This window comes from Macrobrachium nipponense, chromosome 47 (genome assembly GCF_015104395.2).
Source record: "Macrobrachium nipponense isolate FS-2020 chromosome 47, ASM1510439v2, whole genome shotgun sequence".
NCBI classification, from domain to species: domain Eukaryota; kingdom Metazoa; phylum Arthropoda; class Malacostraca; order Decapoda; family Palaemonidae; genus Macrobrachium; species Macrobrachium nipponense.
Window position 1 is genome coordinate 35,727,987 of NC_087222.1, and position 27,563 is coordinate 35,755,549.

General features: G+C 44.0%; 1 protein-coding gene across 1 annotated transcript in view; it reads right to left on the bottom strand.

Annotated features, from left to right (window-relative positions):
- The window catches only part of LOC135204648 (tigger transposable element-derived protein 1-like), a 36,008-nt gene extending 24,244 nt beyond the window's left edge, over positions 1 to 11,764 (bottom strand). Inside the window, exon 1 of the mRNA XM_064234796.1 lies at positions 11,555 to 11,764. The gene's annotated coding sequence lies outside the window, so the exon portion shown is untranslated. The remainder of the gene's footprint in view (positions 1 to 11,554) is intronic.
- Between the last annotated feature and the right edge of the window lie 15,799 nt (positions 11,765 to 27,563).

Below are 27,563 nucleotides of genomic sequence, written 5' to 3' on the forward strand. Positions count from 1 at the left end.
ATGATGAACCCAAAAAAATATTATTACTGCTTATAGTAGTGTGTAGGTGACAGATGAACTGCGTCTCAACAAAAAATCACAAAACCAGACAAGCATAAACATGTAATAACTTCTACCCAAGTATAAAACCAGTTGCATCATCATTTACTGTATTTATTTATTCACTTATTACATTTTACAAATAAAAGATATGAACACCAGATAAATGAAGGTAAAAATAAAGCCTTATAGTAACTTTATATATAAAAAAACCAAACCAGAGAAAAAATAATCTTAGAAAACGTAGAAAACGACATCGACCAATTTTTGAGAGATATACTAATAAAATTTGCAATTTCCATATTTATTGGCGGGCTTTCGCTTTAGTTGTTGCTCTTTTTTTTGTTATTACGTGCTTATTTACTGTTCTATTTTGATAATACCTTATGTGCATGTTCCAGGTGGATATACCAACATTCTGTAAGACTGAATTTCTATTCAAGACTGTAGTTTTCTCACCGACCCCACCAGTGTCCCTTGTACAAGGACACAGTTTCACATTTTTTTTTCATAAAATCATTTATTTTCCCTGTAGGATGATAAAACTCACAGAGAATAAGCGTTATTATAGTGCTAATAATACCTGATAATTTCATTAGCCTGTCTTGATTAGTGTATTTCTGGGCTCAGCTCGTGTCGCTTGCGCGAAATATCCTTTAATCTATTATTTCTAGGGTAAATGTACTAACACATACCAGAGAATAAATAAAATAAAGGAAAAAAAGGTCAGTATGACGACTCGCTCACCCTCTAGGAGTGTCGGTATTGAACACTAGGCGAGTGAGACCACTACCACGAGCCAAATGCCAATAGAAATCTCCCACTACAAAACCCTCCAAGAGGGGAGCCGTCCCACAGAGGGAGCAGCTCGTACTACTACTACACCATCCCATGCTGCGACTGCTGCGCCTCTAGTGGACATCCTTTCAGTTAGCACTCACGAGCACAAGTGCTATTTTTCTCTCTGTGTATTTTGTGCCATTTCTTCGGATTTTTCGATAATGGAGCGTGCAGCTATTGCAGCAGCTAAGTTAAGTACTCAGTATTTACGGTTAGCGAGTTTTTTCCGTCCCCGAGACGGTGGATTTGGTGCCGTTTTTTAGGTAATAGATACGGTTCTCGGGGGCTGGAAGCATGGCAGCATGGTCCTGCCGCATGTTGGGTTCGTTCTTGGTCTCCCGTACCTAGAACATCCCTTATTATTTTACGCTCTATTTTGTATTATCCGCATTATTACGTCTACTCAAGTTGTTATACATGTATGTATTTCACCTTATGTAGGCTTTTTTTCTATCCAGACCCTAGTCCAGGTTCTTAGTATCGGCCCTGACTAGCTTTGAGTGGTAGACTTGCCTTCGGGCTAGTCGCACACTCCTGGATTTTTTTCCCTCCTGCTATTTTTACCTTCTTTCTTTCATTTTTATTATATATTATATTTTTATGTTTTGTTATTGTTAGGTTAGTTGGCGTCTGGCTTAGCCTAGTCCTGGCTCGTAGAGCCTAGTCTACGTTGATCAGTTCGGTCGCTTCCTCATAGCTTCTCTCTGATCAGTTGGTTTTCGCCCTATGGGCCTATATGCTACCGCTTTTCAGTTCTGGTTGCTTCCCGATAGCTTCTCTCTGATCAGTTGGTTGGCCTAGGCTTGGTTACCGTATCTTAGTTTACCGCCTCGTGTCACTACGTGATCACGAGTCAGCCAGGCGCCTGCCAGTCCCTTCCCCCTCTCCCGCTCTCCCATAGAGTCGGGCGGGGGGGGGGTGGGGTCGGTCTGTCCTTGCTCGCCCAGCATGCCGAGCCTGCCTCCCCCTTCCCCTCCACCGGAGGGGCCTGGGAGTCCGACAGTCCCTGACTGGTTCCGACCTCTCCGCTTCTCGGCTCCCCGGCCGGGTGGTACGTTGTGGGGGGCTCTGGCCTTCCCCCCTCCGTTACTTCCTTGTCGCTCCGGGTTAGCGCGAGTCTGTATGTCATCTCGCCCTTCCCTCCTTACTAGAGCTCCTCCCTATCGGAGTCCTGATATTCCAGCGGAAGGGTATAGTCCACCATAGTTTGGACCGGAGCCATGACAAATAGGTCTTTAATAACCAGTAACCGTATTGCTGAGTTACTACACTCCGCTTCACTGGACCTAGTCCGGTTACTTGCATGTAGGTTTAAGTTATCTTTAAGTTTATCTTAAGTTTCTTAAACCATCCCCACCCCTCTGCCCATTAGTATTTACCGGATCTCTACCGGGATTATAGCCTATTCAGGCAATGCAGGGAGGGGTTATGCCCAAATTTTTTCCGAGCTCCGACAGTAACGGAGTTCTTTTGTCCTTAGTCTGTAAGTGTTACCCCTTTAAGATACTCATGTGTCTTCCCACTTACAGGCCACCAACTGTGAGCATCCGGGATGTTCCGCTACACTTCAGGACCCTGTGGACACGAAGTTTGCCGGTCCATGCTCCATGCGCGACTCCGCACGGGGACATCCAGGTCTGGTACCATGAGACGGTGTACCATATGTTACGATCTGGTGAGCCAGCTTTTGGAAGGCGTAAGATTCCATCTCCGCTGCCGCTCCGCTTCTTTTAGTTCTTAAGTTTTCATCATTACTTTAACTTAAGACATCTAGTTTAATTGTTATATCCTAAGTTTTAGTTTTAAGTGGTCTTAAATCTAAAATATATCCTCTCGTACAGGCTCCGGCAGTAAGAGATACGGCATTGGCTACCCTGCGGGCCTGGGTCGGAGGTTTTGGCAAGAACGCCGCCAAGGGTCAGCCCTACATACTGGAGAAGCGTTTAGCTTTGTTAATCTTCCCCGGAGGCAAGGCGACTGGGTACGTCGACCCGGTAGAGGCGGACCCCTCTATTGCCTTTATCCAACAACAGCTGGCGGCCTCCTTGACTGAACAAGACCAGGATATCTCCACGGATGTCGCAACCCTGGATAAATGTTGAACCTATGGTAGGTATAGACGACCTGTTGGTCGAGGTAAGTAAATGCAGGTACCCAAGGGTCCCCTTGGGATGACTGTTTCTTCTACCCCTGCAACTTCACCATCCTTCCCAGGCTTTACCGGTGATGAGTTATATACTCCTCCAGAGGCTTCGGTTAGGCCTAAGATCAAGTCTAAGCATATGACCTTGACTAAGACGCATCGTCCTCGAAGAAGACGTCCTCGTCTTCTTCTTCGCGTAAGTCTCCGGCTCGTAATCCCGGCCCAGACAGGTCTAAAGGGTCTAGCTCCGGCTCAAAGTCCTCAAAGAGTAAGCTAAGGAGAAATCCCGCACCCCCGGCAGTATCACCAGTTCCACTACCTTTGGTGCCTATTCAGAGTCTCCCCTCCACCTCCGCAGCAGCTCCGGCTCTGGACACCAATGCTGGCCTGTTGCAACAGGTGGGCGACTTGGTAGGCTCCCTTAAGACGAGTATGGAACATATGATATCTCGCCTGTCGGATAGGATAACTTCTCAGGATACTATTATAGCCGGCCTAAGAGAAGCCCCTCTTGCCTCTCCCTCAACCTCTAAACACTAGTGGATCTCAGCTTCCCCCGTATGACTCGCTGCCCGCTTTCTCCATGAACAATCCTTGGAGAGTAGCGTCATATGCTCCCTTCCAAGATGGTCTCATCTCCGTAACCGGAGTTTGGAACTCGAAGAATAGAGGACTTCGAGTTCTACCCGGGAAGGCCTACAGCCTCCCTTCATAGGCTACGCTAGGCTCACGCCTTCCGGCTATGGTTAGAGATGACAGGGTACCAAAGGAGACAGTCCTCTATTCTCGGGACCAGGCCCCCCCAACGAGAATGGCTTAGATGTCTAGACGACATGGACTGTTCGAATACCAAGATCCAACCATTCAAAAAAAAAAAAGTCCCTTTACCATTTTTCACGATGGACGAAGGTACCCCGCTCCCTTTCCTTACCAAGATAGCGAGGTCGACCATCTCAGCAGCTCAGAAAGGGGAACCCATGCCTCAGCTGAAAGAAGCAGACCCCACTTCTCCGTTGCTCCCGTCAATTGGAGAATTATGGGAGGACTTGCCTAACACTTTCACAGCTGGCAAACTCAAACCTGACTGTGCTATGGAGCAGTTTGGTGAAAAACAAAAGCTGCCCAGGCTCCCTGATAGTCTTATTCAAGCGGAGTTTGACTCGAAAACACGACTAGCCAGGTCAATCAACTGATGGCTATGTCTGAGGTAGCAACCATGGCTTATGGTTCAGAACCAATTTTTAAGCTTATGACCAAAGCCCTGACTCAAACGGTGCAGTCAGACATGTTCGAGTTTGCCACTGCTAGAACAAATTGCAGAAAGCATGTATGCTAGAGGCAACCATTCGGCATGAACCGAATAGGTTACTTTTCTTCTAACATACTGGGGCGCAGATCTCTTCCCAGAGGCTATGGTAAAGGAAGTACAAGCAGAGGCTACGAGGTTTGAACCAAAGCCTTAAGGAACCGTTGGGTCTTACGGCTAGGAGAAGGCAAGACTTGACACCAAAAAGGTAAGGGACAAAGGAAGCCTAGACGTTTCCCAACCTTACCAAAAGAAGCAGCCGCGCTTCCCTCAACAAGTTCCTACAGTGCCGTTAGTGCAGACAGCTCAGCCCTCCACGTCTAAAGGCAATCACAGCCTATTTATGTGATATCCCCTCAGCCTCAACCCTCCACCTCATACGCCATCTCTCCAGCTTACAATCCAGCCTTCGAGAGTCAAGCTTCTCAGAAGTATGACCGCTCGAACAAGGGAGGCAGAGGTAAGCGGTCCTTTCGTTGGGAGAGGATCGGGAGGCCCCTTCAATAGGGGAAAGCACTTCAGAGGAGGTCGAGGGGGTTACCAGAACCAATGAGGAACTTCAGGTAGGAGGGAGGCTGTTTCACTTTCGCCCACCGGTGGAACTTCAGCCAGTGGGCTCAGAGCATAGTGTCAAAAGGGCTGGGTTGGAGCTGGTTGACGAACCCACCTCCAGCCAGACCTTTCCGTCAACTCCTTCCAAGGAATTGACAGAGTACGCAGAGGACCTCCTTCAGAAAGGAGCTATAGTCAAAGTCAAGAGATAAAATTTCAAGGTCGCTTGTTCAGCGTCCCAAAGAAAAGGCTCAAACAAAAGAAGGGTAATCTTTAGACTTGTCCCGCTTAAACTTAGCCAATCCGCTGCGACAAGTTCAAGATGCTCACGATCTCACAGGTGCGGACCTTACTTCCCCGTGGGGCTGTCACCACCTCTATCGATCTTACAGACGCCTACTATCATATCCCTATTGCAAGACACTTCCGTCCGTTTCTGGGATTCAAGATAGGAGACCAGACGTTCTCCTTCAAGGTAGTCCCGTTCGGGCTCAACGTGGCACCCAGGGTGTTCACGAAGCTAGCGGAAGTAGTAGTGCAACAGCTCAGAGCTCAAGGGATTATGGTAGTAGCGTATCTCGACGATTGGTTGATCTGGGCCCCATCAGTCGAAGAATGCAACAAGGCCACACTGAAAGTGATCCAATTCCTAGAATATCTAGGATTCAAGATAAACAGATCCAAGTCCGGACTCACCCCAGAGTCAAACTTTCAGTGGCTAGGCATTCAATGGAGGAATCTATCCTCACACACTCTGTCGATTCCATCCACCAAAAGGAAAGAAATAGCGAAGTCAGTCAAGCAATTCTAAGTCACAAACTAGCATCGAGGAGAGCTCAGGAAAGAATCCTCGGCTCTCTCCAGTTTGCTTCAGTAACGAACATCTTAATGAAAGCCCAAACTGAAAGATTCAACCAGGATCTGGCGCTCTCGAGCAAATGTCAGGTCCAGGGACAAGCTATCCTCAGTACCTCGATTCTAAAGAACCGGCTTCGGCCGTCCGTGGGCAAAAGTCAAGAATCTGTCAGTGTCAGTCCCTCTTCAGTTCCCTCCACCAGGGATTACATCCACACAGCCGCGTCCTTAAGCGGCTGGGAGGGTACTCCCAGGTCAAAAAGGTGCAAGGAATTTGGTCACCCCAGTTCCGTCAGTTCCATATAAACGTACTGGAGGCAATTGCAGTCTTCTTGACTCTGAAAAGATTACGCCCACCAGGTACTCCCACATAAAGCTAGTCTTGGACAGCGCAGTGGTAGTACATTGCATAAACAGAGGAGGCTCCAAGTCACGTCATCTAAATCACGTCATGATAGCCATCTTCTCCCTGGCAGACAAATTCAGTTGGCATCTTTCCTCCACCCACATAGCTGGAGTAAGAAACGTCATAGCAGACGCCCTATCCCGGGCGATCAGTACCCTAGAGTCGGAATGGTCAATGTCTCTAGACGAGAGTTCGTTCCAATGGATCCTTCAAAGGAGTCCCAGGGCTACAGGTGGATCTCTTCGCATCACAAGCGAACCACAAACTACCGTGTTATGTAGCCCCCAACCTGGACCCTCTGGCTTACGCCACGGACGCCCTGGCTCTGGACTGGAACAACGGGGGAGAAGATTTACGTCCTTCCCTCCAGTGAATCTCCTTATGAAGGTCTTAGACAAACTCAGGACATTCAGGGGTCAAGTGGCTCTAGTAGCCCCAGACTGGCCGAAGAGCAATTGGTACCCCCTGATCCTGGAACTGGGTCTTCGTCCCCTTCGGATCCCCAGTCCCAAGCTCTCCAGTCAGTACAAACGAAGACTGTGTTCGCTTCCTCAGGGATTCTCAAAACCCTAACTTTATGGATTTCATGAGTTTTTTGCGGCAAAAAGAGATGCGATATATTGACCCTCAGAATATTCTTTTCCTGAATCCGATAAAAGGGATTCAACTTTGAGGCAGTATGATGCTGCCGTCAAAAAGTTAGCAATCTTCCTGAGAGAGTCAGATATCAGAATCATGACAGTTAATTCTGCTATATCCTTTTTCAGATCTTTATTTGAAAAGGGTTTAGCAGCTAGCACGATTACGTCAAACAAGTCAGCATTGAAAAAGATATTTCAATTTGGATGTTTAACATAGACTTGACAGATACCTATTCTCGTCTATTCCTAAAGCATGTGCTAGACTTAGGCCCTCTGTCAGGCCTACGTCAGTTTCATGGTTCTTAAACGATGTTCTAAAACTGGCTTCCGAAACCGATAATGACACATGCTCGTTTATGATGCTCCTAAGAAAAACTCTGTTTTTATTAAGCCTAGCTTCAGGAGCAAGAATTTCAGAACTGTCGGCTTTATCCAGAGATCGGATCATATTCAATTCCTTCCCACGGAAGTGCTACTTTCTCCGGAACGTAGCTTTTTAGCAAAGAATGAAGATCCTTTGATGAGGTGGGAACCTTGGAAGGTACTACCCCTTCCACAAGATGTTTCCCTTTGTCCGGTTTCAACCTTACGAGCCTTTCTATCCAGGACCTCCTCTTCCTCATCGGGCCCCTCTTTAGGGGGGAAAAAGGTGGTACTTTATCCACTAAAGGCATCAGGCAACAAATCCTGTACTTTATCAAACAAGCCAATCCTGACTCCTTTCCAAAAGCACATGATGTCAGGGCAGTAGCCACCTCAATTAATTACTTCCAACATATGAATTTTGCTGATTTAAAGAAGTATACCGGATGGTGAAATCGCCGACAGTGTTCAAAACGTCACTACCTTAAGTCCTTGGAAGCTCTGAAATTCCCAGCAGTAGCAGCGGGTAACATAGTTTCCCCTGACTCTAGCTAGATTATAGTAGAAGATTCAGTCCTCCTTTCTACCTGCCTCACCCAACCAACAGTTCGTCTATTCCTGCCTTGTTCATTAACATTTACCCTTGTCTTAGCTGCTTTATGATTGTTTAAGTGCCCCTTTTGTCTGGTTAGGGACACTCACATCTGATTACCATACTGATCTCATAGATGTTATCCCCTTATTTTTATGCTAGGGGAGGGGATACATCATAATGCAATGGTTACGGGTTTTGTATATTAAGTCATATACATTCCTAAGATATTTTATTTTATCATTGATCAAATATTTATGTAAATTTATACTAATTGCTATTTCTATTTTGATACATGTTTGTTACACAGATTTATTGTGATAGGTAATCATTGTACCTATTTTTTGTATATATGTAATTCTTATATTATTAACATAATTAGATTAAGGGAGTAATTTAAGCATAATTCTGATTTTGCTTTACTGTGTACTTGTATCTTTTTAGCAATTATATTCATTCTTTTATTTTGTATCTTTCATTTTGAGACCATATTTTGTTTTATTATATTTTTTATTTTACTTTGTTTACAATCTTGTGCTGTTTCTCTGGTACGATTTCGCGCAAGCGACACGAGCTGAGCCCAGAAAAGGATTTGACGTAAGGAAAAATCTATTTCTGGGCGATTGGCTCGTGTCGCCAGCGAAATACCCCCCCTACCCATCCCTTCGCTCAAGATTGTCTGCTAACTTCAGGATGGCACTAGAGGCGCAGCAGTCGCAAGCATCGGGATGGTGTAGTAGTAAGTACGAAGCTGACTCCATCTGTGGGACGGCTCCCCTCTTGGAGGGTTTTGTAGTGGGAGATTTCTATTGGCATTTGGCTCGTGGTAGTGGTCTCACTCGCCTAGTGTTCATACCGACACCCTCCTAGAGGGTGAGCGAGTCAGTCATACTGACCTTTTTGTTTTTTTTTTTCTTTATTTTATTTATTCTCTGGTATGTGTTAGTACATTTACCCTAGAAATAAAGAGAAAGGATAGGTTTCGCTGGCGACACGAGCCCAAATCGCCCAAAGAAATAGATTTTTTCCTTACGTCAAAATCCTTTTTTTCTTTTTTTGGCAAATATTTTTACGATTGGCACCCCTCCAAACTGAAGTCACTACCGAGAGATTCAGTTCAGCAGCGAACGTAATGTTTACATTCTGCTCATCCACCCGGTAAAGAAGGGGTTAAATGTAATAAGAATAATCGTACTCTCGGTTGTCCTCCGTAGGAGTAACTACGGTATGAGTATATAACTTGAACCATACAACCGCTTGATAGTAATATGACGTAAGGGCAAAAATAATATTACTATGATACAACAACGCTTGTTCACACTTACCCGGCAGATATATATATCTGACTGGTAAGTTTTATGAACAAATGTAGAGTATTGTAGACACTTGGACAGCTACCTCCCTACTACATTCTGCCTCGCCAAGGTAGGGAGAGCCATCACGCGGTAGTGTTTTGTCAATGAGAAATTATACGCTTACGCGATAGAATGAACATTCATGGCATTATCACTACACTTCACTCCACTATTAAAACTTTCCAATGCAAGCATGATTCCAGGCTACGCAAAGATTTAAGAATCACAGATAAGGTATTACCCTCCAAAGACACTATTGTAGGGCCCGAAGACATCACAGGTCTTTGGAGGGATAAATTCTACTGGATGGGTAACTTGTGTTACACGCCTGGAGGAAGACATTCTTACACTATCACGTTCTAGTTTACGTACCTATGATTCATAAGCCTTCCACGCAGAATCAGACATACTTTCAAACTCGTTGCAGCGGTCATCAAACATACAAACATGTTTCCTACAATTCGCGCACACTGTATGAGGGTCTACCGAAGTTTTCGGTAGCCTAACCTTGCATTCTTCCCCACAACATATTCTGGCGCTAGCCGAACTAGATCCAGACATCGTAAGTTTAAGGAAAAATCAAGCCAAAATCAAAACAATCCACAATTAGCATATGCCTAACCACCAATCCAAATCAAATAACCAAAAATCAATCGGGATACTCAAGTAGCCAAAAGAGTTCCAAAATCCAATGACGGAGGTGCTGAAAACACGTGTTGACTGCACCGGCGACAGAAAAATCTGACAGAAAATGGGAATGGTTCCTTACGCCCGCCTCCCAGCGGCGGGAATGGGTACTACCACCTGGCCGACCACTGCGTGTGCCGGGAGTTTTGAAATTCTGTCGGACTTCGGAAAATACAGCTATATATATATCTGGCAGGTAAGATTCATGAACAAGTGCACAAGTACTCACAGTATTTTGACACAAGGACACTAGTATTAGATAGCAAACCAAAGATTTGAAGATCCAAAGCATACGACAAAAGGTGGCCAGAGAGAAGTGGAGAACACGTCTGTCAACCAGCGCGGCCGAAAGCAAAGTGATTCTTCACCTCCCAGTCGCGCGATGCGCTGACTGTCGGACAAGCAGTTAACTACTGAACTCCCTTGTTCGAACCTTACGACCGGTTCCAGCTGCCGCAAGTTACATTCCTATTGTTAAAGGACCGATGGTTTGTATTGCGTATCGGAATAAAAATAGTGCCCTGAGCATCGAGTTTAACCATTTGATAATCTTACAGACTATTTTATTATCATTATTTGTGGCAGGTTCACTTGCGTGAGGACTGTTTACTAATGAAAACAGGATATACAACTTAATTGTATATATTAGTACTAGTAATCTCTTCTCAGAAGTCTAAAATATCTAGCAAGCAGCATAACTTCATGCTACTTTATATTCTCATCCTAAGTAAATATACTACTATCGAGTTTAGTGATCCAGTCTAGAAATTTATAGGGTTTAAGTTAAATGCAAGGTACTCAGAGGTGAAGTAACTGTCTTGATTCCTCTTTAGAAATTATATAGAATTATTGTTAGGTGTGGGATATCTTGAATGTTCAAGTGTAGGCTATACAATAAGGCCTTGTTTTTAATTGATAAAGCAACATATGGCCCTTAACAAATAACTGACTAAATCCTCTTTGTGATGTCTTTAACATTCAGTCACTTTTCAAATGTTACAGACACGACATCTTAATTCATGCAATATGTATTCTCCTTTTACACAAAGTGCTTTTCAAACATGAATACCACAGCACCACTTATTTTCCATGTAAAGGCCAAGGTCAAACTCACAACATCACTAAGCTGGTCTAACTTGAGAGAGCTTATTAATGAAATATACGTAAATGTCATGTATAAAGTCTCTATCATTTATAGTTCAGAAGCTATTAGTACCAAGGTTAAAGTTACTCACAGTGTCTTTGGAATTGGGAACCACAATTTTACATTTTGGCTCTTACATAGGAAGTTAAAATAAAATCCTGAGATCCCATTCATGCTTTTCTTGCAATGCCATGACAACTACGAAAGATAATAATGGACAGAATGACCAACTCCCTCCATGCACATTTATGCATGTTCTACCTTAGTACAAACTACTATGCCAGACCAGAATCCTTTCAACTAATGTCTAAGTAAGCATGACAGACACACAGCTGATCACAAACAGACGGATGGACAGATGTAAAGACTGACTGACAAACATAAGGAAAAACTATGGCATTTCTATCTTGTCTGCTGTAGGACAATGGTAAATACAATAAGATATGAGATTTCAGATATTAACATATGGGACCGGGTTTCACTACTATGCCTCACTTCAATAGATTAAGCAATTATTCACCAGTTAGACTGTTTGTCCTTCACCAGGCACAGAAGCATACTGTATTTGCATTATTAATACTGGTAAATGAAAAATATGGATGCATTTTCCTCATACTAGGCTATGATTTACCTGAATAATATGTTATATCAGGAGGGTCATTACTATCGTTGTCCTTGCTCATGTAGCCAAGGGGTGGAGACTCAGTGTGGAGGAAGGAAGTCTGGGTAGCCACTGAAGTCTGGGTAGCAACTGAATTCGTTGAGCGACCTTTTTTTTTCCTTCCACGGGGTGCAATATCTAGAAGATAACCTTTCCTTCTCTTTCCACGGGGGGGTGCAATAGCTGAAAGACAAATACATATGAGTGTTAGAGAAGGCCTGAGGAGGTAGAAGTTAAATAAAAGGGTATTTTCATGATAAAATTACTGTATTAGTAAGTTTAAAAAGATTAAAAGATATCACATAATAACAATAATAATTCTCTCTCTCTCTCTTACAGAGATGTATGTTTTTTGTATGATAAATAAATGACTTACTAATTTTCAAATATTAATATTAATGTAAAAAGCAATCAATTCATTAAAGAAAATACTAGTGAATTAGTAAGATTTTTGTTTATAAATTTAAAAAATTATGTAAGAATGAAGGAAATCCCAGTCTACACCATCTTTCTCTCGAACTCCAGGTACCAAGCTGAGGTCCAACAGCTGTCATATCAAGTAATGTGACAGGAGGGGAGGGAGCATGTTTTCTCTCTCTCTCTCTCTCTCTCTCTCTCTCTTTTACTGAGTTGAGAGAATTTCTATGGTACATGTGTATAAGTTTATTAATGTTTTCACATAATAATAATATTAATAATATAACTAATTTCAAAATTCATATGTGACAGTATTTTAAAGAAATACAATAATCTATCCATTTCACTCTTTTAAAATGACAAATTTTCTAAGACAATTTGTATTTTTCATAGCTACAAACCTGAGGTCTTAACAATAGGATAATTTCTAGCGACTAGCTGGATCCGGTTAAAAAACAGATGAAAGCAAGGAATCTTGTGATATCTGGCAATGCATGCGTATATCGGGTGAAGGATGGTCAACAACCATTCACCTACAATCACGCATCAGTCTTTCCCAACACAGGATGTCTTAACAAACAGAGGGGCGGCTAGAGGCGGGCAGTATAATGTTCAGACCTCAGGTTTGTAGCTATGAAAAATACAAATTGTCTTAGAAAAATTGTCATAAGTTCATATACGAACAAACCTTTGGTCTTAACAACAGGATAGACTCATACTTGGAGGGAGGTAAAAGACATCCTAAACCGGCTGAGGGCCTACCCACCAGTCCAGCTTCCAGAAGAAATTACTTCTGGAGAGGGACTGTAGCCTGTTGAGAAGCTAGATAAATTGATATCTAAACACTCAGACCCTGAGTGATGTACAATGATATATGGGAGAACCATTGTATAGGGAACCAAAGAGAAACTTTGACTGTCTAATAGCAAACCAACACACCAGGGATTGTACCACTCAACTCCTCCTTGCCTAGGAGTGGAGCATATGCTACCGAATAGAGGGTTCAACCACACTATCAGTATGATTACCTTACCTTACTCATTGTATCAGACCAGTCCAGCGAATAACGTGTCTATTCCTTAACCCGCCTGAAGGAAGAAGGAAAGGTACAAGAGAAAGGAGACCACCCAACTCCCTCATTCTCTCATCCACACAATCGCCTTAGGAAAGATACAAATGTGCCCTGTTAGGGGCAACTATGGGCAGCCACTACAGGACCCAGGGAAAACGTGTCCGCAGATCTGAGGGGAACATCCTTAAGATAGAAAGAGGCGAACGTGAACTGGTGTAACCAAGTACCAGTGCTCAGCCCTCTCTGTACAGCCAAGTTCTTATTGAAAGCCAGAGAGGGACCAATACCCCTAACGTCAGGCGCTCTAGCCTGCACAGACATGGTGGTGGAATCATCAACAGCCAATTAACCCTTAAACGTCGAAGCGGTAAAAAAAAATTGTCTCCCGTGTGCCGGAGGTGTTTCAGAGTGAGCGCGATAGTGGAAAAAATATTTTTTTCAAAAAATCACAGCGCGCTTAGTTTTCAAGATTAAGAGTTCATTTTTGGCTCCTTTTTTTGTCATTGGCTGAAGTTTAGTATGCAACCATCAGAAATGATAAAAATTATCATTATCATATATAAATAATGCGATATATGATAGCGCAAAAACAAAATTTCATATATAATTGTATTCAAATCGCGCTGTGTGCAAAACAGTTAAAGGTAACAAGTTACTTTTTTTTTTGTTGTAATGTACACTAAATTGCAATCATTTTGGTATATAACACATTGTAAAACGATAAAAGCAACACAGAGAAACTATCATCACAAAATAATGCATGAATTCGTAATGCGCGGACGTAAACAAATATTTTTTTCAAAAATTCACCATAAATCTAAATATTGTACTAGAGACTCCAATTCTTTCAAAATGAAGACAAATGATTGAATATTACTATACTGTAAGAGTATTAGCTTACAATTGCAGTTTTCGACCATATCTGACGAGTTAAAGTTGACTGAATGTCGAACTTTTATATATATATATTTTTTATAAGCAATTATTTCGGAAATAAGAAAAGCTACAACCTTCAAATATTTTTTGTTTTATTCTACATGAAATTGTGCACATTTTCATATATAAAACTCTATGAAATGCCTAATATGAAACGGAGCAAATATTCCGAGAATGGGACGTACACATTTCGGAGATTTGTGGCGGAGAATCCGCGCGCGGAGGGAAGGAAAGTTTTTTTTTTAAATTCACCATAAATCTAAATATTGTGCTAGAGACTTCGAATTTGTTTCAAGATGAAGATAAATGACTGAATATTACTAGACTGTAAGAGTTTTAGCTTACAATTGCGTTTTTCGACCATTTCGGTAGAGTCAAAGTTGACCGAACATGGTTTTTTTTATTTATCGTGATTTATATGCAAATATTTAAAAAATTGGAAGTCTCTAGCGCACTATTTCGATTTATGGTGAATTTTTAAAAATAACTTTTTCCTTACATCCGTGCGGTGACTCAGAAATTCTTTCGTTGGATTGTCGTAACGTTTGCACTGTTTTATATTAGCCGTTACATAAAGTTTTATATATGAAAATGTGAGCAATTTCATGTAGAATACAACAAAAAACAACCCATGGTTGTAGCTTTTATCAGTTTTGAAATATTTTAATATAAATAATGATGAGTGCCAAAATTTCAACCTTCATTTTGAAACAAATTGGAAGTCTCAAGCACAATATTTCGATTAATGGTGAATTTTTGAAAAAAAAAACTTTCCTTCCCTCCTCGCTCGGTATCTCGGCCGCAAATCTCCGAAATGTTTGAGTCACTTTGTCGTAATATTTGCACTGTTTTATATTAGCTGTTATATAGAGTCTTATATATGAAAATGTGCGCAATTTTATGTAGAATAAAACAAAAAATAACTCATGGTCATAGCTTTTAACAGTTCTGAAATATTTGCATATAAATCACGATAAATAGAAAAATTTCGACATTCAGTCAACTTTGACTCGACCGAAATGGTCGAAAAAAGCAATTGTAAGCTAAAGCTCTTACAGTTTAGTAATAGTCAATCACTTACCTTCCTTTTGCAACAAACAGGAAGCCTCTAGCACAATACTTCGATTTATGGGAATTTTTGAAAAAAACTTTTTCCTTCCCTCCTCACGCGGAATCTCGGCCACAAACCTCCCAAATGCTCGAGTTACATTGTCGTAATATTTACATAAATTTATATTAGCCGTTACATAGAGTTTTAGATATGAAAATGTGTGCAATTTCATGTAGAATACAGCAAAAAATAACTCATGGTTGTAGCTTTATCAGTTTTGAAATATTTGCATATAAATCATGATAAATAGAAAAAATTCGACATTCGGTCAACTATAACTCGACCGAAATGGTAAAATGCAATTGTAAGCTAAAACTCTTACAGGCTAGTAATATTCAATCAATTACCTTCATTTTGCAACAAACGGGAAGTCTTTAGCACGATATTTCAATTTATGGTGAATTTAAAAAAAAAAACTTTTTTACGTCCACGCATTACGAATTCATGCAGCATTTTGTGATCATATTTCTCTGTTGCTTTGATCATTTTACAATTTGTTATATACCAAAATGATCGCAATTTAGTGTACAATACAACGAAAAAAAATTAACTCATTAGCTTTAACAGTTTTGCTCACAGTGCGATTTGTATACAATTATATATGAAATTTTTTTTTGCACTGTCATATATTCCAATATTTATATATGATAATGATATTTTTTCATTTCTGATGGTTGCATACTAAACTTCAGCAAAAAAAAAAAAAAAAAAAAAAAAAAAAAAAAAAAAAAAAAAAAAAAAAAAAAAAAAAAAAAAAAAAAAAAAAGGCAAAAAAGGGATTTTGACGTAGGAAAATCTATTTCTGGGCGAGGAAGAAGCCGTGTCGCCCAGTGAAATGTGTCCTCTTTAGCACTATTTCTAGTAAAAATATTGCTATGATACCAGAGAACTGCTAAATTGGACATGTCAGAAGTCTCTGACTCGCTCACCTAAATAAAAGGTGTCGGTATAGAACTGGGGCGAGTGTTAAACACTACCACAGTAACCCCTCCAATTAGCCTTTTTCCTCCATCAAAAGACCCTGAAAACGGGGAGCCGACCTATAGGTCACACCCAGCTACCCTGTTGAAGGGGACTGCGGCGTCATTCTTATCGATAGCCTACCCAGCGTTGCACGCTTTTTTATAGCTATCTGTTCTTTTTATTGGTTTCGTTATTCTTTTTCGTTATGGATCGTCAATCTGCCTCTTCACCCAAGTTAAGTACTGGTTCGCCCTTTTTCTGTATTTAGGGAGTGATTTTGCCTTTCGTTTTGCCTTTATTTTAGGATTTTTGTTAGGCGTCTCCTCCCGTAACGAGCGGTAGCGAGCCGCCATTACGTCGTTCCCTTGTTTTGTACCAATTTCGAGCGGGCTTCTTTCAGTACCTATATATTATATTTATATACTCGTAAATTTATGGTATTTCAGTATATATTTCTGGGCTCAGCTCGTGTCGCTTGCGCGAAAATATCCTTTAATCTATTATTTCTAGGGTAAATGTACTAACACATACCAGAGAATAAATAAAATAAAGAAAAAGGTCAGTATGACTGACTCGCTCACCCTCTAGGAGGGTGTCGGTATGAACACTAGGCGAGTGAGACCACTACCACGAGCCAAATGCCAATAGAAATCTCCCACTACAAAACCCTCCAAGAGGGGAGCCGTCCCACAGAGGGAGCAGCTCGTACTACTACTACACCATCCCATGCTTGCGACTGCTGCGCCTCTAGTGGCCGCCATCCTTTAAAAAGTTAGCGCCAGGAGCCACACGTGCTAATTTTCTCTCTGTGTTTTTTTGTGCCCTTTCGTGGATTTTTACTATAATGGAGGCGTGCAGCTATCGCAGCAGCTAATTAAGTACTCAGTATTTACGGTTAGCGAGTTTTTTCCGTCCCGAGACGGTATTTGCCGTTTTTTAGGTATAGTACGTTTCTCGGGGGGCTGGAAGCATGGCAGCATGGTCCTGCCGCATGTTGGGTTCGTTCTTGGTCTCCCATACCTAGAACATCCCTTATTATTTTACGCTCTATTTTGATTATCCGCGTTATTACGTCTACTCAAGTTGTTATACATGTATGTATTTCACCTTTATGTAGGCTTTTTCTATCCAGACCCTAGTCCAGGTCTTTGTATCGGCCCCTGACTAGCTTTGAGTGTAGACTTGCCTTGGGCTAGTCGCACACTCCTGGATTTTTTCTCCTGCTATTTTACCTTCTTTCTTTCATTTTTATTATATATTATATTTTTTATGTTTTGTTGTTGTTAGGTTAGTTGGCGTCTGGCTTAGCCTAGGTCCTGGCTCGTAAGAGCCTAGTCTACCGTTGATCAGTTCGGTCGCTTCCTCATAGCTTCTCTCTGATCAGTGGTTTTCGCCCTATGGGCCTATATGCTACCGCTTTTTCAGTTCTGGTTGCTTCCCGATAGCTTCTCTCTGATCAGTTGGTTGGCCTAGGCTTGGTTACCGTATCTTAGTTTACCGCCTCGTGGTCACTACGTGATCACGAGTCAGCCAGGCGCCTGCCAGTCCCCCTTCCCCCTCTCCCGCTCTCCCATAGAGTCGGGCGGGGGTGGGTCGGTCTGTCCTTGCTCGCCCACGCATGCCCGAGCCTGCCTCCCCCTTTCCCCTCCACCGGGAGGGGCCGGGGAGGTCGACAGTCCCTGACTGGTTCCGACCTCTCCGCTTCTCGGCTCGGCCGGGTGGTACGTTGTGGGGGGCTCTGGCCTTCCCCCCCTCCGTTACTTCCTTGTCGCTCCGGGTTGGGTTAGCGCGAGTCTGTATGTCATCTCGCCCTTCCCTCCTTACTAGAGCTCCTCCCTATCGGAGTCCTGGTATCCAGCGGAAAGGTATAGTCCACCATAGTTGGACCGGAGCATACAATAGGTCTTTACTAACCGTACCGTATTGCTGATTACTACACTCCGCTTCACTGGACCTAGTCCGGTTACTTGCATGTAGGTTTTAAGTTTATCTTTAAGTTTATCTTAAGTTTCTTAAACCATCCCCACCCCACCCCTCCCTTTAGTATTTACCGGATCTCTCCGGGATTATAGCCTATTCAGGCAATGCAGGGAGGGGTTATGCCCAAATTTTTTCCGAGCTCCGCCACGTAACGGAGTTCTTTTTGTCCTTAGTCTGTAAAGTGTTACCCCTTTTAAGATACTCATGTGTCTTCCCCACTTACAGGCCACCAACTGTGAGCATCCGGGATGTTTCCGCTACACTTCAGGACCCCTGTGGACACGAAGTTTGCCGGTCCCATGCTCCATGCGCGACTCCGCACGGGGGACATCCAGGTCTGGTACCATGAGACGTGTACCATATGTTACCCACTGGTGAGCCAGCTTTTTGAAGGCGGAATTATTCCATCTCCGCATACCCCTTCGCTTCTTTTAGTTCTTAAGTTTTTATCATTACTTTAACTTGAAGGCATCTAGTTTAAGTTATATCCTAAGTTTTAGTTTTAAGTGGTTCTTAAATCTAAAATATCCTCTCTTACAGGCTCCGGCAGTAAGAGATACGGCATTGGCTACCCTGCGGGCCTGGGTCGGAGGTTTTTGGCAAAGAACGCCGCCAAGGGTCAGCCTACATACTGGAGAAGCGTTTAGCTTTGTTAATCTTCCCCGGAGGCAAGGCGACTGGGTACGTCCGACCCGGTAGAGGCGGGCCACCCCTCTATGCCTTTATTCCAACAACAGCTGGCGCCTACCTTGACTGAACAAGACCAGGATATCTCCACGGATGTCGCAACCCTGGATATAAATGTTGAACCTATGGTAGGTATAGACGACCTGTTGGTCGAGGTAAGTAATGCAGGTACCCAAGGGTCCCCCTTGGGAGTGACTGTTTCTTCTACCCCTGCAACTTCACCATCCTTCCCGAGGCTTTACCGGTGGGATGAGTTATATACTCCTCCAGAGGCTTCGGTTAGGCCTAAGATCAAGTCTAAGCATATGACCTTGACTAAGACGTCATCGTCCTCGAAGAAGACGTCCTCGTCTTCTTCTTCGCGTAAGTCTCCGGCTCGTAATCCCGGCCCAGACAGGTCTAAAGGGTCTAGTTCTCCGGCTCAAAGTCCTCAAAGAGTAAAGCCTAAGGAGAAATCCCGCACCCCGGCAGTATCACCAGTTCCACTACCTTTGGTGCCTATTCAGATCTCCCCTCCGCCTCCGCAGCAGCTCCGGCTCTGGACACCAATGCTGGCCTGTTGCAAAACAGGTGGGCGACTTGGTAGGCTCCCTTAAGACGAGTATGAACATATGATATCTCGCCTGTCGGATAGGATAAACTTCTCAGGATACTATTATAGCCGGCCTAAGAGAAGCCCCTCTTGCCTCTCCCTCAACCTCTAAACACTAGTGGATCTCAGCTTCCCCCGTATGACTCGCTGCCCGACTTTCTCCCCATGAACAATCCTTGGAGAGTAGCGTCATATGCCTCCCTTCCAAGATGGTCTCATCTCCATACCGGAGTTTGGAACTCGAAGAATAGAGGACTTCGAGTTCTACCGGAAGGCCTACAGCCTCCCTTCATAGGCTACGCTAGGCTCACGCCTTCGGCTATGGTTAGAGATGACAGGGTACCAAAGGAGACAGTCCTCTATTCTCGGGACCAGGCCCAACGAGAATGGCTTAGATGTCTAGACGACATGGACTGTTCGAATACCAAGATCCAACCATTCAAAAGTCCCTTTACCATTTTCACGATGGACGAAGGTACCCCGCTCCCTTTCCTTACCAAGATAGCGAGGTCGACCATCTCAGCAGCCTCAGAAAGGGGAAACCCATGCCTCAGCTGAAGAAGCAGACCCCACTCTCCGTTGCTCCCGTCAATTGGAGAATTATGGGGAGGACTTGCCTAACACTTTCACAGCTGGCAAACTCAATCCTGACTGTGCTATGGAGCAGTTTGGTGAAAAAGCTGCCAGGCTCCCGGATAGTCTTATTCAAGCGGAGTTTGACTCGAAAACACGACTAGCCAGGTCAATCAACCTGATGGCTATGTCTGAGGTAGCAACCATGGCTTATGGTTCAGAACCAATTTTAAGCTTATGACCAAAGCCTGACTCAAACGGTGCAGTCAGACATGTTCGAGTTTGCCACTGCTAGAACAAATTGCAGAAAGCATGTATTTGCTAGAGGCAACCATTCGGCATGAACCGAATAGGTTACTTTCTTCTAACATCTGGGGCGCAGATCTCTTCCCAGAGGCTATGGTAAAGGAAGTACAAGCAGAGGCTACGAGGTTGAACCAAAGCCTTAAGGACCGTTGGGGTCTTACGGCTAGGAGAAGGCAAGACTTGACACCAAAAGGTAAGGGACAAAGGAAGCCTAGACGTTTCCAACCTTACCAAAAGAAGCAGCCGCGCCCATTCCTCAACAAGTTCCTACAGTGCCGTTAGTGCAGACAGCTCAGCCCTCCACGTCTAAAGGTCAATCACAGCCTATTTATGTGATATCCCTCAGCCTCAACCCTCCACCTCATACGCCATCTCTCCAGCTTACAATCCAGCCTTCGAGAGTCAAGCTTCTCAGAAGTATGACCGCTCGAACAAGGGAGGCAGAGGTAAGCGGTCCTTTCGTGGGAGAGGATCGGGAGGCCCTTCAATAGGGGAAAGCACTTCAGAGGAGGTCGAGGGGGTTACCAGAACCAATGAGGAACTTCAGGTAGGAGGGAGGCTGTTTCACTTTCGCCACCGGTGGAACTTCAGCCAGTGGGCTCAGAGCATAATGTCAAAAGGGCTGGTTGGAGCTGGTTGACGAACCCACCTCCTGCCAGACCTTTCCGTCAACTTCCTTCCAACGAATCGACAGAGTACGCAGAGGACCTCCTTCAGAAAGGAGCTATAGTCAAGTCAAGAGATTAAAATTTCAAGGTCGCTTGTTCAGCGTCCCAAAGAAAGGCTCAAACAAAAAAAAAAAAAAAAAAAAAAAAAAAAAAGGGTAATCTTAGACTTGTCCCGCTTAAACTTAGCCATCCGCTGCGACAAGTTCAAGATGCTCACGATCTCACAGGTGCGGACCTTACTTCCCCGTGGGGCCGTCACCACCTCTATCGATCTTACAGACGCCTACTATCATATCCCTATTGCAAGACACTTTCCGTCCGTATCTGGGATTCAAGATAGGAGACCAGACGTTCTCCTTCAAGGTAGTCCCGTTCGGGCTCAACGTGGCACCCAGGGTGTTCACGAAGCTAGCGGAAGTAGTAGTGCAACAGCTCAGAGCCTCAAGGGGTTATGGTAGTAGCGTATCTCGACGATTGGTTGATCTGGGCCCCATCAGTCGAAAAGAATGCAACAAAGCCACACTGAAAGTGATCCAATTCCTAGAAATATCTAGGATTCAAGATAAACAGATCCAAGTCCAGACTCACCCCGAGTCAAACTTTCAGTGGCTAGGCATTCAATGGAATCTATCCTCACACACTCTGTCGATTCCATCCACCAAAAGGAAAGAAAATAGCGAAGTCAGTCAAGCAATTTCTAAGTCACAAACTAGCATCGAGGAGAGCTCAGGAAAGAATCCTCGGCTCTCTCCAGTTTGCTTCAGTAACGAACATCTTAATGAAAGCCAAACTGAAAGATCTAACCAGGATCTGGCGATCTCGAGCAAATGTCAGGTCCTAGGGACAAGCTATCCTCAGTACCTCTGATTCTAAAGAACCGGCTTCGGCCGTGGGCAAAAGTCAAGATCTGTCAGTGTCAGTCCCTCTTCAGTTCCCTCCACCAGAGGATTACCATCCACACAGACGCGTCCTTAAGCGGCTGGGGAGGGTACTCCCAGGTCAAAAAGGTGCAAGGAATTTGGTCACCCCAGTTCCGTCAGTTCCATATAAACGTACTGGGGAGGCAATGGCAGTCTTCTTGACTCTGAAAAGATTACGCCCACCAAGGTACTCCCACATAAAGCTAGTCTTGGACAGCGCAGTGGTAGTACATTGCATAAACAGAGGAGGCTCCAGTCACGTCATCTAAATCACGTCATGATAGCCATCTTCTCCCTGGCAGACAAGTTCAGTTGGCATCTTTCCTCCACCCACATAGCTGGAGTAAGAAACGTCATAGCAGACGCCCTATCCCGCTCAGTACCCCTAGAGTCGGAATGGTCTCTAGACGAGAGTTCGTTCCAATGGATCCTTCAAAGAGTCCCAGGTCTACAGGTGGATCTCTTCGCATCACAAGCGAACCACAAACTACCGGTGTTATGTAGCCCCCAACCTGGACCTCTGGCTTACGCCACGGACGCCCTGGCTCTGGACTGGAACAACTGGGAGAAGATTTACGTATCCCTCCAGTGAATCTCCTGTATGAAGGTCTTAGACAAACTCAGGGACATTCAGGGGTCAAGTGTCTCTAGTAGCCCCAGACTGGCCTAATAGCAATTGGTACCCCCTGAACCTGGAACTGGGTCTTCGTCCCCTTCGGATCCCCAGTCCCAAGCGCTCCCAGTCAGTACAAACGAAAGACTGTTGTTCGCTTCCTCAGGGATTCTCAAAACCCTAACTTTATGGATTTCATGAAGTTTGCGGCAAAAAGAGATGCGAATATTGACCCTCAGAATATTCTTTTCCTGGAATCCGATAAAAGGGATTCAACTTTGAGGCAGTATGATGCTGCCGTCAAAAAGTTAGCAATCTTCCTGAGAGAGTCAGATATCAGAATCCATGACAGTTAATTCTGCTATATCCTTTTTCAGATCTTTATTTGAAAAGGTTTAGCAGCTAGCACGATTACGACAAACAAGTCAGCATTGAAAAGATATTTCAATTTGGATTTAACATAGACTTGACAGATACCTATTTCTCGTCTATTCCTAAAGCATGTGCTAGACTTAGGCCCTCTGTCAGGCCTACGTCAGTTTCATGGTTCTTAAACGATGTTCTAAACAAAACTGGCTTCCGAAACCGATAATGACACATGCTCGTTTATGATGCTCCTAAGAAAAACTCTGTTTTTATTAAGCCTAGCTTCAGGAGCAAGAATTTCAGAACTGTCGGCTTTATCCAGAGATCCGGATCATATTCAATTCCTTCCCACGGGGGAAGTGCTACTTTCTCCGGAACGTAGCTTTTAGCAAAGAATGAAGATCCTTTGTTGAGGTGGGAACCTTGGAAGGTACTACCCCTTCCACAAGATGTTTCCCTTTGTCCGGTTTTCAACCTTACGAGCCTTTCTATCCAGGACCTCCTCTTCCTCATGGGGACCCCTCTTTAGGAGGGAAAAAGGTGGTACTTTATCCACTAAAGGCATCAGGCAACAAAATCCTGTACTTTATCAAACAAGCCAATCCTGACTCCTTTCCAAAAGCACATGATGTCAGGGCAGTAGCCACCTCAATTAATTACTTCCAACATATGAATTTGCTGATTTAAAGAAGTATACGGATGGAAATCGCCGACAGTGTTCAAAACGTCACTACCTTAAGTCCTTGGAAGCTCTGAAATTCCCAGCAGTAGCAGCGGGTAAACATAGTTTCCCCTGACTCTAGCTAGATTATAGTAGAAGATTCAGTCCTCCTCTACCTGCCTCACCCAACAGTTCGTTCTATTCCTGCCTTGTTCATTTACATTTCCTTGTGTCTTAGCTGCTTTATGATTGTATAGTGCCCCTTTTGTCTGGTTAGGGACACTCACATCTGATTACCATACTGATCTCATAGATGTTATCCCCTTATTTTTATGCTAGGGGATACATCATAATGCAATGGTTACGGGTTTTGTATATTAAGTCATATACATTCCTAAGATATTTTATTTTACTCATTGATCAAATTTATTTATGTAAATTTATATTAATTGCTATTTCTATTTTTGATACATGTTGTTACACAGATTTATTGTGATAGGTAATCATTGTACCTATTTGTATATATGTAAATTACCTTATATTATTAACATAATTAGATTTAAGGGTAATTTAAGCATAATTCTGATTTTGTTTTTTCTGTGTACTTGTATCTTTTTAGCAATTATATTCATTCTTTTATTTTGTATCTTTTATTTGAGACCTATTTTGTTTTATTATATTTTATTATACTTTGTTTACAATCTTTGTGCTGTTTCTTCTCTGGTACGATTTCGCGCAAGCGACACGAGCTGAGCCCAGAAAAAGGATTTTGACGTAAGGAAAAAATCTATTTTTCTGGGCGATTGGCTCGTGTCGCCAGCGAAATACCCCCCCTACCCATCCCTTCGCTCAAGATTGTCTGCTAACTTCAGGATGGCCACTAGAGGCGCAGCAGTCGCAAGCATGGGATGGTGTAGTAGTAGTACGAGCTGCTCCTCTGTGGGACGGCTCCCCTCTTGGAGGGTTTTTGTAGTGGGAGATTTCTATTGGCATTTGGCTCGTGGTAGTGGTCTCACTCGCCTAGTGTTCATACCGACACCCTCCTAGAGGGTGAGCGAGTCAGTCATAATGACCTTTTCTTTATTTTGTATTTATTCTCTGGTATGTGTTAGTACATTTACCCTAGAAATAATAGATTAAAGGATATTCGCTGGCGACACGAGCCAATCGCCCAGAAATAGATTTTTCCTTACGTCAAAATCCTTTTTTTTAGTAGTATATTTTATTATGTCTTGGGTGGCAGTTACTTTGTCGATCTTGTTTGATCTACGTTTATTATTTTCATGATTTCCTGTTTTTCAAGGGGGTCGGCGTTCGTGACGTTTCTTTGTTTCGTGCTTCGTTGTTTATCTATCGTTCCCCCCATTCACCCACTTTTATTTTAGTTTGGTATTTTCCATTCAAGAATTCCCCCTTTCTTTTCGTCAGCTTACCGTTTGTTTTCGTTTTGTCGGTGAGCAAGTAATTTTTCCTTGTTGCGCCCACTCTCATCGAGTGGCCTCCATTGCGTTTATATTTTTACGCCCCTTATTTTCATTACCCCTGTTAAAGCATGTTTTTCCCTTAGCTTTAAGTAATTGATTTTATTTTGTCTATGTATATTTCTGGGCTCAGCTCGTGTCGGCCTATGAAAGGATCCTTAATATCATTCTTTCTAGGTAAAATTAATCTAAAATTACCAGAGAAAAACAAAATTAAGAACATGTCAGTAAAACTGACTCGCTCACTCTTAAAAAGAAGTGTCGGTATGGTAATAGGGGCGAGTGGGAACACTACCACGAGACTTCACCAATTAGAACTTCCAATCAGAATCCCACAAGAGAGAGCTGATACCAACAGGCGATGCAGCCGCTACTACTACTACTAGAGGACGCCACGGACAGCAGCGCCCCTAGCGGACATCCTTAATCATTAGCGCTAGCGTTCAGACGCATTTTCTCTGTGCTTGTGCATTTTACGGATTTTCTTATCATCTTCGCTATGGAACGTTCTGCCATCGCAACGGCTAAGTTAAGTGCCTCATAAGTAATGTTTTACTATATTTTTGTCTTCCGGGAACCAGTATTTTCCTTCTAATAGGTCATATACGGTTTCCCGGTTGTCTCGTGGCGGCGCCATGCTGCCTCGTTAAGAATTCCCGGTCCTCCCATACTGGGACTTCTTATACTTATGGGCGGGCTTACTATATTACGTTCATCGTTTTTTACATCGAGTTTTAGCTAGATTAAGTCCCCTTTACCATTTCGTTATCTTAGTTTGGTATTTAGGGCTATTATTATTGTTCCAGCCCAGCATCCCGGCTCTTGCTCTTCATCGGCTATCGCTGGCTCCGAGTAGGCTTCTGTTCCTCGGAACAGTTTGCCTCCTCCTGGGCTTCTTTTTCTTCTACTAAAAGTGTCTTTTCCATCTTTACGATGTAATTTTATTCCATTTAGGGTGTTAGGCTAGCCTAGGTGCATGTCCCATGGTTTGGTACATGTTCCATCGCACCTTACCCTTCCCCTTCCCTCCCTACCAGGTATAGGGAGGCGCTGGGGGACCCCTTGGTTGTCATGACAACCTCAGTTGCCTTCCTCCCTCCCTCTCTGAGGTGGCTAGGGGTTCCTCCCAGCGGGGGGGTATAGGGCGACCACTCATAGGGTACCGGGTCTCCGAGCGGGTAGTTGTTGAGACGGGGAGGAGTAGGCCAACCCCCCCCTCTCTCTCTCCCGCCGTGTTACGACGAGACCCTCCCCCCCCCCCTTCCCCACCCCAGTTTGCTCAGCCTACCTTCCCTTTTCTATAACGAACGGAGCTTCCGTCGCAGCCGGGGCACCTTTGGTTATAGATTTACTGGCTCCCCGCCAGTGGCGGGGTGGTCACTACTAGTGGTCGGTTGCTTGCCTACTATATCCTTACATCTCTCCCCCGCTACCGGAAGAGAGCTTGCTTCTTACCCGGGCACTCTTCTAGTAGACGGGTGGAGAAAGGTTTGATATTATTGATATTTTAAGGATATACCCTAATTTTACGATGATTTGTTTAATTTTATTATTCATTTGTTTACCATCCCCGCCATTTTTCGTCGTGGTTTCCTTTTACCACCACTCCTGGTTGGATTCTATCTCTTGTCCCCGCCGTCAGCGGAGCAATAGCCTAGGACAACCAACCAATCTTGTTTTACCACACGATATGGCGGGGCTCTGGTTTTCTTAATCTAACTTTCTCGCTCGGCACCAAGCGGAGCAACTGTTAGGCGTAAGTGTTTCTCTTGATACTCATGTATCTTTCCACTTACAGGCTACCAACTGTCAGGTCCTGGCGTGCAACGCGACGTTGTACGACCCCTGCGGCCACGATGAGTGCAGGTCTCACGCCCCATGTGCCACGTCATTCAACGATATGATCGTCTGGCACCCGGAAGCCTGCGCCATCTGCTACGACCTAGTCAGTCAGCTGGTGGAGGGGGTAAGTCGATTATAGGCTTCTTTATCAATTTACTAACAACTCTTAGACATGAGTTTGTTAACCCCGCTCCGCCATTAGAAGCTCATCTCGCCCTTTCTTTCAGGCTACTGGTGTGAGGGAGGTCGCCCTTGCTACCCTGAAAGCATGGGTGGGCGGCTTCGGGAAGAACGCCGCCAAAGGCCAGCCGTACATCCTTGACAAGAAGCTGGCCGTCCAGATCTTCCCTGCGGGCAAGTCAACAGGGTATGTTGACCCCTTGTCTGCAGCCCCTCTCATAGCCTCCATCCAGCAAGATCTTCAGCAATCTTTTGGGGTCGTAGCTTCACAGGAGTCGGTCCCGGACGTCGCTGCCCTGGACCTAAACATCGAGCCTATGGCAGTAGGGGCAGAGGAATTGTTGGTTGAGGTAGGTGTGTCGGGCGCCCAAGGTCTTTCCTTGGGTGTTCCTGGATCTTCTCCTGTCCCTTCTTCGAGCGCTTCTTTCCAAGGCTTTGTGGGATCTGAGATCCCTACCCGCTCTCTCTGTACCCCCAAAGGTGAAGGGACAGAGAGAACCGAAGACTCTATCTAAGACGACTTCTAAGAAGTCGTCTTCGTCTTCTTCGGCTAGGAAGTCTTCGACTTCCTACGCTGACGCGGTGGTGAAGGCCAAAGCCGAGCGTTCTTC